At 36.7% G+C, this 17730-nt stretch overlaps 1 protein-coding gene across 1 annotated transcript in view; it reads right to left on the bottom strand.

Annotated features, from left to right (window-relative positions):
• The window catches only part of LOC148774855 (uncharacterized), a 143486-nt gene that overhangs the window by 82010 nt on the left and 43746 nt on the right, over window positions 1-17730 (bottom strand). The window lies entirely within an intron of this gene.

Here is a 17730-nt window from a genome sequence, read left to right as displayed (position 1 = left end):
CAGGCTTATTCTATTAGTTTTATTTTTATTGGTTGGTTAGTTTTTAAACTTTCTAATAATTAATCTATTTACTTTCAATATTTATTAAAAACACATTTAAAACGAACAAAAAAAGAATTGCCACTTTCACCATTAATGTTCAACAATGTACTGGCTGTTCCAACCAAATATAAGAAAAAGGAAATAAAAAGCATTCAAATTGGATAGTAAACTCTTTTGGTTGATTGTCTATAAATGCCCTTATCTCCTTATAAAAGATGGCTTACCTGAGTATAGAAATATAATTTAAAATCTTTCCTTTGTGCTTTCAAAATATATTGGCCTTATTGTTACTATGAAGAAATCTACTGTTAACCTAATTGTCCATCTAGAAATCTTTACCCTTAAACATAGTTAATGAGTTTTCCTTTATCCTTCTTTGCCACAGTTTCACTAGGATGAGTCTAGGTAAGAAAAAAAATCTTAATGCTCAAAAATCATGATGTATTTTCAGTATGAAAGCAGAGTTCTGGAAAATTTTTAGCTACTATCCCTTGAGTTTTACTTTCCTGCCATCTCTCCATTGTATATTGAAGTATTTCAAATTCCTCTTTCTTTATTAACTCTTCAGTGTTCCTTATCTCTTTGTCTATGAGTGCTCTTTGTTAGGTTCATTTCTCTATTGGCTCTTTCAAGTCATTGCTCTTTTTACTCTGTGGAAACTCTACTTCATTACAGAGTTAATTTCCTTTATAGATTATTTTCAATTTCAGTGACACTCTTTAAAATTATATATTTTAAATGTATGTTTTGTCTTATTTTGTTTTGCTTTTCAGAACTCAGTATCTCAGCATTACTAAATATTTATTTTTCATTTTTCTACCTGGAACTAAGTGTTTTGAGCATAAGAGAGGTTTTTAATGTTTTCTCTTTTGTACTTTACGTATCATTTTTATTCATTCAGGTGAAGTAAGAGCAGTTTCAAAGTGTTAATGCAATCTTTACTAGAAGTGTGAACAATTCTTTTTTTTTTTTTAAGATATTGTATGGGAAGACGTGAAAAGAGGTGAAATTATGGAAAGTTTAAAAAAATTCAGTAAAGTTTTCAGATTTTTTTTTATTTTGAGACAATAAACATTGTTCAATTTATTAAACACTTTTTGATAAACAATTGTTTACTAGTGTATCATGTACATTATGTTATAATGCCATGAACTTCTTGGCTCAGTTTTTCTTTTTTTAAAAAAATTATTTATTTTAATTGGAGGCTAATTACGTTTTGCCATACATTGAAATGAATCTGCCCCGGGTGTACATGTGTTCCCGATCTTGAACCCCCCTCCCACCTCCCTCCCCATCTCATCCCTCTGGCTCATCCTAGTACACCAGCCCCGAGTTTTTCATAACATTTTATAAACATAATATGTTTAGAAAATTAGTAGAGATAATGATCACTGTTTGGTAAAAAGTCCTTGTGAACTGCAGACTTTCCTTGGTTACTCTCCACAGGTGACATTTCTGCTTGGAGGACACAGAAAAAGGCTCATGTATTTCTTTTAGCTGTGACGTGACTGACTACTAAATGCTGTGATCAACATGTATTCTCTTTTTGTTAGAAGTACTGGGTCAATAGTTATTATGATTTAGAATAGATTATGAACTACTAAGGATAGATTGCTTTTTTAATTCTTTCTCTATGAGTGAAACTTTGTACATGTAATACTAAATTTTGTTTCAAATCATAAATGATGATTTATTTAGTTATGCATGTAAAATTCTAAGCAATTTCAACTCCATTATAAAGTTACTTGAAAAAATACAACATTGATGAATATAATATTGTCAGGTACTCTTATCTATATATTAGAATTTCAAGATAAAGAGCACTAAAAATATTCAGTGTGTTATTTACAGATTTTACAGCCACATAGTCAAACCATGATTTATGGAACAATGCTCCAGCATTGTGAAAAGAATGTGGGAGAATGAGAGAAAATGTGACTTTCCTCTGTGAATCAGCTGGATCCAGACATCAAGTAATTTAATCTTCCCTGTTTTCTCACATTTTCCACGAGGGTCTTTCTCAAAGAAATATTGATGTTTTCAATCTTTCCACTAAAATTGTATAAGAAAGACTTGCTTTTCTTAATCAACTGGGGGAGGGGATAAGAATCTTTGCTTTTATCACACATGGAAGCATTTACTGTTCAGCTAGTTGACACAGAGGTCAATTTCTCAAAAGATTTAGTCAAATGCTCCCAGAATGAACACTCTTGTACACCAGCATGCAAGAAAGGAGGATACTTGCTTGATACTACATTAGTGTTCTTTTGATTTTTATTACTCCCACTCAAAAATAACTCACAGAATTTGAAAATCCACTAGAAACTCATTCAAAGGTATACTTTAAGATGAATTCACATGGAAGGCAAAAGCTTCTGCATGAAGTAAAAAGAGAAACATATTCTTTGTTATGTTTTCTGACAGAATGATTCAAATCCAGGGTAAGAATGACCAAATAGGAATTGTTTTTGGTGGCAAATTAATTAAAGTCACTTCTCATAGTTCACTTTCATGATACACTTCATATATGGCTTAATGGGCCTGTAACAGTTTCTTTCTGGAAAATTTTTTTCTGAGGCATTCTGGATTATATAATAAAATAAAAGTAATTATGCCTAGGTTTTAAAATGAGCTCTCTTTAGACAAAGCTTTCCACATGAAGATTACTCAGTAAAGTGACATCTGTTTCAGATAGAGGTCTTTGAGCATCAGTCCTCAACAGCTACATGGATAATAAGCAAACTGAAAGACCTCCAGAGTTTCTGATTGCCTGCCACAACTGGCTTCAGGCAAAATGACTGTTCTTCATATTTTGCAGAACTCATTCTATTTAGCTAAAAATCAAATGCTACTGAAAATCAGTTTCAATTGGGATACCCATCCGATGTTATAAAAAGGAAAAGATCTTTTCAGTCAGAATAAATGTTTCTCAAATATCTAAAGTCATCCAAAATAAAGATTTGTTCTGAGCCAGTGGCCCACACTGGGTTCTGACGGTGGATGGTTATCACTGTGCTTGCTTCTCAATTTGTTTACTTCAAAGCAACGAGAGGACTGGACTCCTGGGATTTTTAAATGATGCCATACAACATGGATAAAAGTTCTTTAAGGTCAAAGGAACTGTGTTTTAAATTTGTTTATATGCCCAGTGTCTTTTTAAGGGTTCTACACTAAACTGAATGAATTATAATTACCTGGCTTTCTTGAAGTACCATGTCTTTTAGAAAAATTCTATAGTTCTGTTACCAATGTATGTATGTATGTCACTCTATGAATGGTAAAGGGGGGATTCTTCTTATTATTAGATAAGCTAGTAAGATTAATCTCTTTTTTTTACAGTTTTCTTCCTCTCCCTAATGGCATTCATCACTATCTTTACCTGTCCCACTCCCATCAAGAATTCAAGCTTCATACAGGCCTGGGTTTTGTTTGTTTGATATATCCTCAGAGTCTAGACAAATTGTGCACAGCATATAGTTGACATTCAATAAGCAGTCATTGAGTAAATAAGTTAGCAACCATCCCACAATTTTGGAGGGGTTGTCAGTAGGTCAGTTGAAAGGATCCTGAAGAGCAGAGGCAAAGATGAACGGGAAGACCTCAATCAGTATTAGCAATTATTAATGTCAGGTGTTTATGACCCTCACTTTTGCTGATGGAAGATCACTTAAGAATCTTAATCTCAAAAAGAGATAAGGACGATATATTCTACCTAATAAAAATTATAATGGAAAATATTCTCAAATGTTATTTCTTTCAGAAGGGTCTATTTATTTTTATCAAATATTTGAAGTCCTTGAAAGAAAACAATTGTACCATCTCAGTTGCGAGCAACAAGAAGAAACGCAGATGGATAGCTATGCATTTTCATCTGTGAAATGGTATATCTATATATCCCTATTAATATATATCTATCTATATATATCTATATATGTTATATGCATTTTCACCATTTATTTTAAAAATCTAATTATTTTAAATGAATCCTTAAGAGAATGAGGAATATAATACTTACCTCAACTCATAGATTTACTCTGAGAAAGCTAATGTGAAATCTTACCTGCTTGCATTTTATTTTACACTCTGACTATAACTAGTGTTCTTTTTCATTTTAATCACTAAAGCAACAAGTTATACTTTGATCTTTGGTCAATCATTTTAAGCCAACAATGAACATTTGCATTGTGTTTGTTTAATCAAAATGTTTTTAAATACATTTTCACTTTGGAATAAAGTAATTTAATCTCTGGTTCCTTTACCTTTTCTAAAACCAACTTGAACATCTGGAAGTTCACAGTTCACATATTGTTGAAACCTGGCTTGGAGAATTTTGAACATTACTTCACTAGCTTGTGAGATGAGTGTAATTGTGCAGTAGTTTGAGCATTCTTTGGCATTGCCTTTCTTTGGGATTAGAATGAAAACTGAACTTTTCCAATCCTGTGGCCACTGCTGAGTTTTCCAAACTTGCTGGCATATCGAGTGCAGCACTTTCGCAGCATCACCTTTTAGGATTTGAAATAGCTCAACTGGAATTCCATCACCTCCACTAGCTTTGTTCATAGTGATGCTTCTGAAGGCCCACTTGAGTTCGCATTCCAGGATGTCTGACTCTAGGTGAGTGATCACACCATCAAGACTCTCTAGGTCATTAAGATCTTTTTTGTATAGTTCTTCTGTTGCCACCTCTTCTTAATATCTTCTGCTTCTGTTAGATCCATACCATTTCTGTCCTTTATTGTGCCCATCTTTGCATGAAATATTCCCTTGGTATCTCTAATTTTCTTGAAGAGATCTCTAGACTTTCCCATTCTATTGTTTTCCTCTATTTCTTTGCATTGATCGCTGAGGAAGGCTTTCTTTAGTAGATGATGTCAATAGTGAGTACAAATTATTATATAAAATTACATCCTCACTAGCACTTTGAGATAAGATTTGCTTTGCATTTCACCTATCAGTTCAGTTCAGTTCAGTCGCTCAGTCGTGTCTGACTCTTTGCAACCCCATGAATCACAGCACGCCAGGACTCCCTGGCCCTCACCAACTCCCAGAGTTCACTCAAACTCATGTCCATCGAGTCGGTGATGCCATCCAGCCATCTCATTCTCTGTTGTCCCCTTCTCTTCCTGCCCCCAATCGCTCCCAGCATCAGAGTCTTTTCCAGTGAGTCAACTCGTCACATGAGGTGGCCAAAGTATTGGAGTTTCAGCTTTAGCATTAGTCCTTCCAATGAACACCCAGGACTGATCTCCTTTAGAAGGGACTGGTTGGACCTCCTTGCAGTCCAAGGGACTCTCAAGAGTCTTCTCCAACACCACAGTTCAAAAGCATCCATTCTTCGGTGCTCAGCTTTCTTCACAGTCCCACTCTCACATCCATACGTGACCACTGGAAAAACCATAGCCTTGACTAGACGGACCTTTGAAACCTATTATTTTTTTGTTTTAATTTTAGCCATTCTGGATATTGTGTAGTGATAAGTTGTTCAGTTGCTAAGTCATGTCTGACTCTTTGCAACCACATGGACTGAAGCATGCTAGGCTTCCCTGTCCTTCACCATCTCCTGGAGTTTCCTCAGATAATGTCCATTGAGTCGGTGACGCGATCTAACCATCTCATCCTCCGCCGTCCCCTTCGTCTGTACATGAAAAATCATAGCTTTGACTATATAGCCCTTTGGTGGCAAAGTGATGTCTTTGCTTTTTAATATGCTGTCTAGGTTTGTCCTAGCTTTCCTTCCAAGAGCAAGTGTCTTTAATTTCAAGACTGTGGTCATCATCCACAGTGATTTTGGAGCTCAAGAAAATAAAATCTATCACTCTTTCTAATTTTCTCCTTTGTTTGCATTGATTGGACTGGATGCCATGATCTTAGTTTCTTAAATGTTGAGTTTTAGCCAGCTTTTTCACTCCTGTCTGTCACCCTCATCAAGGGGCTCTTTAATTGCTCATTGCTTCCTGCCATAAGGGTGGTGTCATCTGCATATCTGAGGTTATTGATATTTCTCCTAGCAGTCTTGATTCCAGTTTGTGATTCATCCAGCCTGGCATTTTGTGTGATGTATAGTGATATATCATCATTTTATTTTCCATTTCCTGAGGAATGATGAAAATGATCACTTTTTTATTTGCTTCATGGCCATTTGTACATAATCTTTGTATACATCAGTTTATATCTTACTTAATTTCAATTGGCTGTCTACCTTTTTCTTATTGTTTTGTAGCAGATTTTATTATATATTTTGATACAAATTCTGCATGAAATGTCTATTGACAAATTTTCTCCCACTTTGTCCTAGCTTTAACTTTCTTAATCATGTGTTGATGAACAGATTGTTTTTTCTTAATTGAGATATAGCTGACTTACAATATTAAATTAGTTTCAAGTGTGCAACACAGTGGCACAAAATTTTTATGGACTATACTCCATTTATAGCTATTGTAAAATACTGTTTATATTCCTGTGATATATGATATACCCCTGTAGCTTTTGATTTTGTACACAGTAGTTTGTACTTCTTATTTCCCTACCCTTATCTTGTCCCTCCCACCTTCCCTGGTAACCACTTACTTGTTCCCTACATCTCTGAGTCTGCTTCTTTTTTTGTTATATTTCACTGGTTTGCTTTCTTTTTAGATTCAACACATAAGTGATAATATAGAGTATTTCTTTTTCCCTGTCTGACTTATTTCACTAAGTGTAATACCCTTCAGGTCCATCCATGGTAAAATTTCATTGTTTTTTTTTTAATAGCTGAGTATTATCCCATTGTATGTATGTATATATATCTATAGAGATCTATATATACTAGATCTTCTGCATTCTTTCATCAGTTGATGAGCACTTTAGTTGCTTCCATATCTTGGCTATTATAAATAATGTTGTTATGAATATTGAGGTGCATGTATCTTTTCAAATTAGTGTTCTCATTTTCTTCAGATCCAGGAGTGGAATTGTTGGGTCATATGGTCATTATATTTTTAGCTTTTTGAGAAAGCTCACGTATACCCTTATTAATTTACAGTAGTATAATAAAGATAATGTCTCCTTTCAGGGAAAAATTTCAACAAGTTTGCTTTTAGCACATTATTAAATATTAGTTCTCTAAACTTGTAATTATTTGCTTTCTGGAAATCCAATTAAATTTCTTAGACTTTTTACTTTGTGACTCATGGGTCTCATATATTATTTTCTTAGTTTGCTTCTTAACATATTTCCAGTCTGTATATATTCTGATCCAACATGGAACTCACTAATACTCTTACATGTTGAGTCTAATCTGCTGTAATCTATTTGTTGAATTCTTCATTCGTTGTTGACTCTTTGCTCTATTCTGTGCATTTCTTTTCAGATTTCATTTTCTCATATATTTTTTTGAATATATTATTCACAACTATTTTATTTTATTTTATTTTAATGCATAATTGTATTTATTTATTTATTTTTCAGTTAAAAGTATTTTTATTGAAAAAGCACAAATGCAAAGAAATGAACAGAGGAAAATTTATGCGTCGAACCTGGACTGGTTACTTATGATAATATACATGCTACAATTCCATTCTCCCCAATCATCCCACCTTCACCCTCTCCCACAGAGTCCCAAAGACTGTTCTATATACCTATGTCTCTTTTGCAGTCTCGTATACAGGGTTCAGGTTACCATCTTTCTAAATTCCATATATATGCGTTAATATACAGTATTGATTTTCTTCTTTCTGGCTTACTTCACTCTGTATAATCGGCTCCAATTTCATCCACCTCATTAAAACTGATTCAAATGCATTCTTTTTGATGGCTGAAAATAGCCAGGACATGGAAGCAACCTAGATGTCCATCTGCAGATGAATGGATAAGAAAGCTTTGGTACATATACACAACTATTTTAGTATCTAGAAATTTTAATATCTAGATAACCTGTGGGTCTTTAAAAAATATCTAATTTTCCTCTTGTCTATTAAATAGGAAAAGGAGTACATCAAGGCTGTATATTGTCACCTTGCTTATTTAACTTATATTCAGAATACATCATGAGGAACGCTGGGCTGGAAGAAGCATAAACTGGAATCAAGATTGCTGGGAGAAATATCAATAACCTCAGATATGCAGATGACACTACCCTTATGGCAGAAAGTGAAGAGGAACTCAAAAGCCTCTTGATGAAAGTGAAAGAGGAGAGTGAAAAGGTTGGCTTGAAACTCAACATTCAGAAAACAAAGATCATGGCCTCTGGTCCCATCACTTCATGGGAAATAGATGGAAAAACAGTGGAAACAGTGTCAGAGTTTATTTTTTTGGGCTCCAAAATCACTGCAGATGCTGATTGCAGCCATGAAATTAAAAGACGCTTACTCCTTGGAAGGAAAGTTATTACCAACCTTGATAGTACATTAAAAAGCAGAGACATTACTTTGCCAACAAAGGTCCGTCTAGTCAAGGCTATGGTTTTCCAGTGGCCATGTATGGATGTGAGAGTTGGACTGTGAAGAAAGCTGAGCACCGAAGAACTGATGCTTTTGAACTGTGGTGTTGGAGAAGACTCTTGAGAGTCCCTTGGACTGCAAGGAGATCCAACCAGTCCATTCTAAAGGAGATCAATCCTGGGTGTTCATTGGAAGGACTGATGCTAAAGCTGAAACTGCAATACTTTGGCCACCTCACGCGACAAGTTGACTCACTGGAAAAGACTCTGATGATGGGAAAGGTTGGGGGAGGGAGGAGAAGGGGACGACAGAGAATGAGATGTCATCACCGACTCTGTGGACACGAGTTTGAGTGAACTCTGGGAATTGGTGATGGACAGGGAGGCCTGGCGTGCTGTGATTCATGGGGTCGCAGAGAGTCGGACACGACTGAGCAACTGAACTAAACTGAACTGAACCTGTGGGTCTTTAAAAAATATCTAATTTTCCTCTTCTCTATTATTTTTATTGAATATAGATTTTACTGAATGCTGAAAATTATGTATGGAATAACTCATCTTTCACCATTTAATCTATAATGTTTTTTCTGATAATGTTTTGAAGTTCCATTTTGATAATTAAATCATAATGGCCTGATATTATACACTTATGACTCCATCTTTCTTTAAGGATTCTTCAAGCCAAATAATATATATTTCAAATACTAGCATAATTCTATATTCAAAGAAACAGAAATAAAAGTGAAATAAGGGCATTTTCATGAAGAAAAATTGAGAGAATTTCTTGGTATTAGATTTCTTCTAAAAGAGCTTTTTCAGACAGAAGGAAATCATAGTAGAAGCAAACTTGGAATGTCAGGAATGATAATATCAAGCACTGGCAAAAATTTGCAGCAGCTAGAACTTCTGAACGTTGCTGGTGGGAGTGCAAAATGGTCCAGGTATTCTGGAAAAAGGGTTGGCAATTTCTTACAAAATTAAACATATATTTTCCATATGGTCCAGCAATACTACTCCTGGGTTATGTTCACAAAAAGATCTGTCCATGAATATTTACTGTAGCTTTATTCATAATTGCCAAGAGTTGGAAACAACCCAAATGTCTTTTGGTGGGTGAATGGATTAACAAACTCTGATATATCTATATCTGCACAATGGAATGCAGTTTAGAAATATAAAGAAACAAGCTTCTCCTTTTCTCCTTGATTGTGGTAGATTTTAAGCACATTTATGGATATATTAAAATATCAAAACAGTTTTAAAGTCACATTCTTTGCGAGTGACTGTAAAGGAAACTCAGGGAATTATTGTGGAGATGTTGAAGCTCTATAATGAAAATCTATCAAGACCAAGTCTCATGGTTTCTGCTATTGGACCTCATTTGTTGATGTCTAATTAAAAGAATCATTTGCATTTGTTAATGAATGTGTTTAGCTCCTAGTCAAATAATTATTGAACAAGCATGTGATTTAATTTTAATCTCAATTCTCCAGTGTCTCACTTTCTATGCCTACTTAAATATTACCCTTCAAAATGAGTGTTATTAATGTGGTTGGCACTTGTGCCTTGCCTTTTCATCATTTATTTTATTGGTTTTTTCTCCCCTTCTTCTTTCACCCTGTTTCCAGCATTTATTTAACACACTAACTCTGATGAGCTTATATTCTGGAAAGAAATGCATCAAATTCCACAGAATCAAGCCTTATTTTTCCAAACATTGGGTGAGCTCCCAGAAGACATTTAATGCTTCATAGTTTTATAGCTTAAGCAATAAAGGAGAGGAAACTAATTCTCTCTCCAGTCTCATACCCTCCCTCAAAATATAATTGAGACAGAGCCTCTGTACTCTTGCTGATTTGTTTTGACATTCTTACTGAGATGCATTTTGTATTCTTTCCTCTATGTCCATTATTGATTTTTTATTAAACTTCCATTCCATATTATAAAGCACAAATAGGAAGTTATACAACTATAAGTCCAATCAACAACTATTCAAATGAGAAGCAAGGTAATTGATAACCAAGAGTGTAAAGTATTCTTGTGAAAAAGTAGCTTTTATAAGAATATAATGCTTCTCATTTTAAAATTATTTTATCTTCCTGATGTGGAAATTTTGTCTGAACAAAATGTAAGGCTGTAATTTTCCATACCAGAAAAATCCATGTTACTGAACAAAAATGACCAGGAACATAGCAATATATTTTACCGGATTATTTCTGAAATCTCTGTTTTTCAAATTGCCATTAAGGGTGGAAAATGACTCACTTTTTTGATATTTATTGCCTTTAGGGGTTCAACTTGTGTTTCTATGAAATTAATGGTTTATTATATAGAACAATCTTAATAAAATTATACATTTGGATAAGGAATATGGCACGTGTCAATAATGAGTACACCAATAATGATTTTTACAGACTTTAGCTTGGGCTGTGCTACTACAAATTTTTCCCATTAATTTTATTTCACTCCATGAAAGTTGGAAAATATGCAGTGAAAAGCAAGATGCACAATTCCCAGACCCAAGAAGAAAAAAAGCATTTAAATTTCACTTTCATAATAATCTTGCATTACTATCACTACTTCATTTTTCTCCCAGAATCAATTTGTGATAACTTGGAGCAAACAAATGGAAATGTTCAAATAATTAATTCTTTTCCTTAATTTGTAAGAACAAGAGAGAAATCACAGTAACCACATTTAAAATAGGAACTTAAAAAGACATCTCTAGATTATATTATTTTTACAGATTAATTTTGCCCTTTTTACCTTCTAGATTAACCACTTCCTATAGTATATGGAAAATGTCTTAGAAGTCACCAAGTACATCAAGTTGCTATTTTCTTTTGCTGAGACACTTCAAAGTACTAAAAAAGCAACAGAAGTAAAATTAAATTTCAGTTCAGTTCAGTTCAATACAGTTGCTCAGTTGTGTCTGATTCTTTGCGACCACATGAACCATAGCATGCCAGGCCTCCCTGTCCATCGCCAACTCCTGGAGTTTATCTAAACTCATATTCATCAAGTCGGTGATGCCATCCAGCCATCTCATCCTCTGTCGTTCCCCTTCTTCTCTTTCCCCAATCCCTCCCAGCATCAGGGTATTTTCCAATGAGTCAACTCTTTGCACGATGTGGCCAAAGTATTGGAGTTTCAACTTCAACATCAGTCCTTCCAATGAACATCCAGGACTGATCACCTTTAGGATGGAATGATTGGATATCCTTCCAGTCCAAGGGACTCTCAAGAGTCTTCTGCAACACCACAGTTCAAAAGCATCAATTCTTTGGTGCTCAGCTTTTTGCACAGTCCAACTCTCACATCCATACATGGCCATTGGAAAAACCATAGCCTTGTCTAGACGGACCTTTGTTGGCAAAGTAATGACTCTGCTTTTGAATATGCTGTCTAGGTTGGTCATAACTTTCCTTCCAAGGAGTCAGTTCAGTTCAGTTCAGTCGCTCAGTCATGTCCAACTCTTTGCGACCCCATGAATCACAGCATGCCAGGCCTCCCTGTCCATCACCAACTCCCGGAGTTCACTCAAACTCATGTCCATTGAGTCGGTGATGCCATCCAGCCATCTTACTCTCTGTCATCCCCTTCTACTCCCGCCCCCAATCTTTCCCAGCATGAGTCTTTTCCAGTGAGTCAACTCTTCACATGAGATGGCCAAAGTATTGGAGTTTCAGCTTTAGCATCAGTCCCTCCAATGAACACCCAGGATTGATCTCCTTTAGAATGAACTGGTTGCATCTCCTTGCAGTCCAAGGGACTCTCAAGAGTCTTCTCCAGCACCACAGTTCAAAAGCATGAAGTCTTCAGTGATCAGCTTTCTTCACAGTCCAACTCTCACATCCATACCTGACCACTGGAAAAACCATCGCCTTGACTAGACGGACCTTGATTGGCAAAGTAATGTCTCTGCTTTTTAATATACTATCAAGGTTGGTCATAACTTTCCTTCCAAGGAGTAAGTGTCTTTTAACTTCATGGCTGCAATCAGCATCCACAGTGATTTTGGAGCCCCCAAAAATAAAGTCTGACACTGTTTCCACTGTTTCCCCATCTATTTCCCATGAAGTGATGGGACAAGAGGCCATGATCTTTGTTTTCTGAATGTTGAGCTTCAAGCCAACTTTTTCACTCTCCTCTTTCACTTTCTTCAAGAGGCTTTTGAGTTCCTCTTCACTTTCTGCCATAAGGGTGGTGTCAACTGCATATCTGAGGTTATTGATATTTCTCCTGGCAATCTTGATTCCAGCTTGTGCTTCTTCCAGCCCAGTGTTTCTCATGATGTACTCTGCATAGAAGTTAAATAAGCAGGGTGATAATATACAGCCTTGACGTACTCCTTCTCCTATTTGGAACCAGTCTGTTGTTCCATGTCCAGTTCTAACTGTTGCTTCCCGACCTGCATATAGGTTTCTCAAGAAGCAGGTCAGGTGGTCTGGTATTCCCATCTCTTTCAGAACTTTCCAGTTTATTGTAATCCACACAGTCAAAGGCTTTGGCATAGTCAATAAAGCAGAAATAGATGTCTTTCTGAAACTCTCTTGCTTTTTCCGTGATCCAGCAGATGTTGGCAATTAAGCCATGTTGTGTGGGGCCACCCAAGACGGATGGTTTATATTGGAGAGGTCTGACAGAATATGGTCCGCTGGAGAAGGGAAGGGCAAACCACTTCAGTATTCTTGCCTTGAGAACCCCATAAACAGTATGAAAAAGCAAAAAGACAAGATACTGAAAGAGGAACTCCCTAGGTCAGTAAGTGCCCAATATGCTCCTGGAGATCAGTGGAGAAATAACTCCAGAAAGAATGAAGTAATGGAGCCAAAGCAAAACCAATACCCAGTTGTGGATGTGACTGGTGATAGAAGCAAGGTCCGATGCTGTAAAGAGCAATATTGCATAGGAATCTGGAATGTTAGGTCTACCAATCAAGGCAAATTGGAAGTGGTAAACAGGAGATGGCAAGACTGAACGTCAACATTATAGGAATCAGAGAACTAAAATGGACTGGCATGGGTGAATTTAACTCAGATGACCATTATATCTACTACTGTTGGCAGGAATCCCCTAGAAGAAATGGAGTAGCCATCATGGTCAAAAAAGAGTCCAAAATGGAGTACTTACATGCAATCTCAAAATTAAATTTAGTATATACCATTTCAACAAAATAATTAAACAAAATAAATCATGGCATTTAAAAGGTTTTAAGTTACAAATATTTATAGTTTATTTTATATAAATATGATGCATGTTGATGGGGGAAATCTTGAAGATCCAGAAGAGGATAAAGAAGGGAAAATTATTTATTCTTTGCTATCCACACATAGTTTGATTGTATAGTTGTTTAATACTTCTGCTCTTTATATAGTCATTTAATTGGTTGCTATTTACTGAGCACATGATTTGTGAAAACATTGTTTTAGACAGTTAACCTTCTGATTTTGAAGCCTACCTTGTGGTAGGAAGGAAACTAAAAATAAAAAAGGAACAACAAAAAGTGTGATAATTATAATTATCAGAAAAAAACACAACATGATAACATAAAGAAATCATGACAGGGAAAAGACAAAGGGTGTATAATTCAGTGAGTAGTCAGGAGAGGCGGATCTGACATTTGAAATATGGCCTGAGTAATGATATAGAACCATTCATAGGCTGCATTAAGAAACTATATAAACCCCTAAAGGGAGGGTAAACTTCAATGTAATGTAAAAGAAAAATTAAAATGTCAGAATTTGTGGGAAATATTGAGCAAGGACTTCCCTGGTGGCTCAGACAGTAAAGAATTTGCCTGCAATGAAGACTAGGGTTTGATCCCTGGGTTGGGAAGATCCCCTGGAGAAGGAAATGGCAACTCACTCTAGTTCTTTGCCTGGAGAATTCCATGGACAGAGGAGCCTGGTGGACTACAATACGGTTCATTGGATCACAAAGAGTCACCACTGAGCAACTAACACTTTCACTTTCACTACTGAGCAAAGAAGAGTTTGATAATGAGGTGAAAATGGGAAAGCTGTTAAGCCAGATTATGGAAGTCATGGTCAGAAGTTCAATTCAGCTCAGTTCAGTTGCTCAGTCATGTCCAACTCTGAGAGACCATGGACTACAGCATACCAGGCTTCCCTGTCCATCACCAACTCCCAGAGTTTACTCAAATTCATGCCCATCAAGTCGGTGATGCCATCCAACCATCTTATCCTCCATCATCCCCTTCTCTTCTCACCTTCAATCTTTCCCAGCATCAGGGTCTTTTCAAATGAGTCAGCTCTTCGCATCAGGTGGCCAAAGTATTGGAGTTTCAGCTTCAGCATCAGTCCTTCCAATGAATTTTCAGGACTGATTCCCTTAGGATTGATGGGTTGGATCTCCTTGCTGTCCAAGAGACAAGATTTGATGCTTTTGAACTGTGGTGCTGGAGAAGACTCTTGAGAGTCCCTTGGACTGCAAGGAGATCCAACCAGTCCATTCTAAAGGAGATCGGTCCTGGGTGTTCATTGGAAGGACTGATGCTAAAGCTGAAACTCCAATACTTTGGCCACCTCATGCGACGAGTTGACTCACTGGAAAAGACTCTGATGCTGGGAAGGATTGGGGGCGGGAGAAGACGGGGACAACAGAGAATGAGATGGCTGGATGGCATCACCGACTTGATGGACATGACTTTGAGTGAACTCCGGTAGTTGGGGTGATGGACAGGGAGGCCTGGCGTGCTGTGATTCATGGGGTCGCAGAGAGTCGGACACGACTGAGCGACTAAACTGAACTGAACTGATGAAGTCCATTAATTGCAAACATGTTTATCTTTGTGGGTGAAAGAGTTTTTTTTTTCCTTGAAACTGCTGAAAGATGTAACACTTTCATACTTGGAACCCACTGTCGTCACTACTACAACAGCTCTCAATGAATAACTGTCAGGAGTTGGCATATGAATAGCCTAATTCTCTTATTCTTTGGATAGAATACTTTTTAGATACATGGTTTTCATCTTTTCCCAGAATTTTATGATACTCTAGATCCATATTAAATAGCTCTGAAACACATTTAATACCTAACCACAGCTTTCCCTATTCCGTATTATTTCCTGTAGAAGCCCCCACTTCCAAGTATTAAGTACTTTGCACTTCCAAGTAGTTATTTGACCTCTAATTCTTAGCTTTGAATCTGCTACTGAAAGAACCCACACTAAGACTCATTTGAAATGGTCCCCAAATGCAGTTCCTGAATCGCTGGAGTCAAGTGACATAGAAGCCGGTACCGGGGAATAGAACCTCTAGAATGCCATAGTATCACAATTATTAAGCCTCATCTGTAGTAAACTGGGGTAGGATAGAGATAAAGAAGGATGTACAAACTGTATAATTTTTCAAGAATTTGGATCATATTATAATAATGGGAAATTTCAGAATGATGGAGTTGGCTGGCTCTCACTAAGTGCCAGTGATACAGTAAAGAAAGGAAAGCCAACTGCCCATTTAGATCCTAATGTTAGAGCCAGAATTTCTTTATGTCAAAGTCCCTCATTTCCTGTAGTCCTACAGGACTAAAAGCAAGGCTGAGGACCAGACTGTGAGTGAAGCAAAATTGCAGCATTTATTTAGCTTCCCCCCATCCCACCCCTGCCTAATCCTAGGAAGTCTTTGTTGCTGAAGTAAGGACTCTGATACAGAAGTCCAGGGACCTTGACATTTAGATAGGAACATCTGTGTGGATGTACTTAACAACCTTGAACCTCCACATTCCATGAATGCTCTGGGACTGTAGAATTGGCTCGTTGCCCCTCAAGGTTGGAAAACTACCCTTGTCTGGAGACCATGCAGAGATTTCACAGGAATTACTCAGCCATTAAAAAGAATGCATTTGAACCAGTTCTAATGAGGTGGATGAAACTAGAGCCTATTATACAGGGTGAAGTAAGCCAAAGGAAAACACCAACACAATATACTAACGCATATATATGGAATTTAGAAAGATGCAAATGATAACCCTGTATACGAGACAGCAAAAGAGACACAGATGTATAAAACAGTCTTTGGGACTCTGTGGGAGAGGGTGAGGGTGGGATGGTTTGGGAGAATGGCATTGAAACATGTATATTATCATATGTTAAACGAATCGCCAGTTCAGAGTCGATGCATGTTACAGGATGCTCGGGGCTGGTATGTGGGGATGACCCAGAGGGAGGACAAAGGGAGGAGGGAGGTGGGAGGGGGAACTCATGTACACCCGGGGCGGATTCATGTCAATGTATGGCAAAACCAACCAATATAATATTGTAAAATAATTAGCCTCCAATAAAAATAAATAAACAAACAAACAAACAAAAAAGATAACTGCCCTTTTTGAGATGTGACCCAATCTTCGCTTGTATATTCTAGGCAAATAACTAACAGCACATTTCAGTATGGCCCAGGGGAAGTATTTTTTCTTCTTTAGAAGAAAACTATTTATTACTAACAGAACTGCATGCAATGGCTAACTTCTATCTACTGCCAGGAAACATTAGAAGCTTCCTGGGAACAGATCATAAGAATGATTGACTAGGATGCCTTGATAGAGTACTGAAGGATGACTTGATAGAGTACAGAGGAAGGCACCAAAGGGGAAGAGTGAAAGGGTTTATTCCCAAAGACTTATGACATACCAGCAAATTCTATTCCCTAATAATGACCAGAAACACCTACTTTACTGTAACAGTAATAATGGTGAAGAGGATGCTACTGGTATTAAGAAGCTCACTGTTTACTATTTTTTTTTAATCCAGGATTGAGCGTAGGGTAAATCTCTATGGTATTGAGTTCTCTAGGGTCAATGAAGATAATACAGTTATGGAATAGCATCAGTCATGTAGCAGCACTTAACTGGCAGGAGCTAAGAGGACATTATCTGAGGGAACCCAACTTGCAGAAATCTGTGGTAATAGTTAATACACCATAATGTTCCAAAAGGTGAGATAGGATAAAAAGTGACAAGCTTTTTTATTGACTTATACAATTGGAAAAGATTAAGAATCAGACAACGGAAGGCTAACATCAGTGGCCACAAAGGAAAACCAGTTTCCATATGCAGCAGCCTCATGACCCCTAGCTCATTGTTGAAGTAGAGGCCAGTTCATCTTGCAAAAGAACCCCAAAAGCCGTAACAATTATATTTAGTAATTATTTACCCCAATATTCCCCAAAGGAAACTTTAGTCATTTATCAGTATATTATGCACTGGGAAAATGAGCATACTAAACTTTTTAGGATATTTGAATATACAAT

Source organism: Moschus berezovskii, chromosome 19, assembly GCF_049115385.1.
Source record: "Moschus berezovskii isolate FMDL1 chromosome 19, NW_MosBer_1.0, whole genome shotgun sequence".
Classification (NCBI taxonomy): domain Eukaryota; kingdom Metazoa; phylum Chordata; class Mammalia; order Artiodactyla; family Moschidae; genus Moschus; species Moschus berezovskii.
Note: the sequence above shows the minus strand (reverse complement) of the source record. Positions and strands in the feature narration are given on the sequence as shown.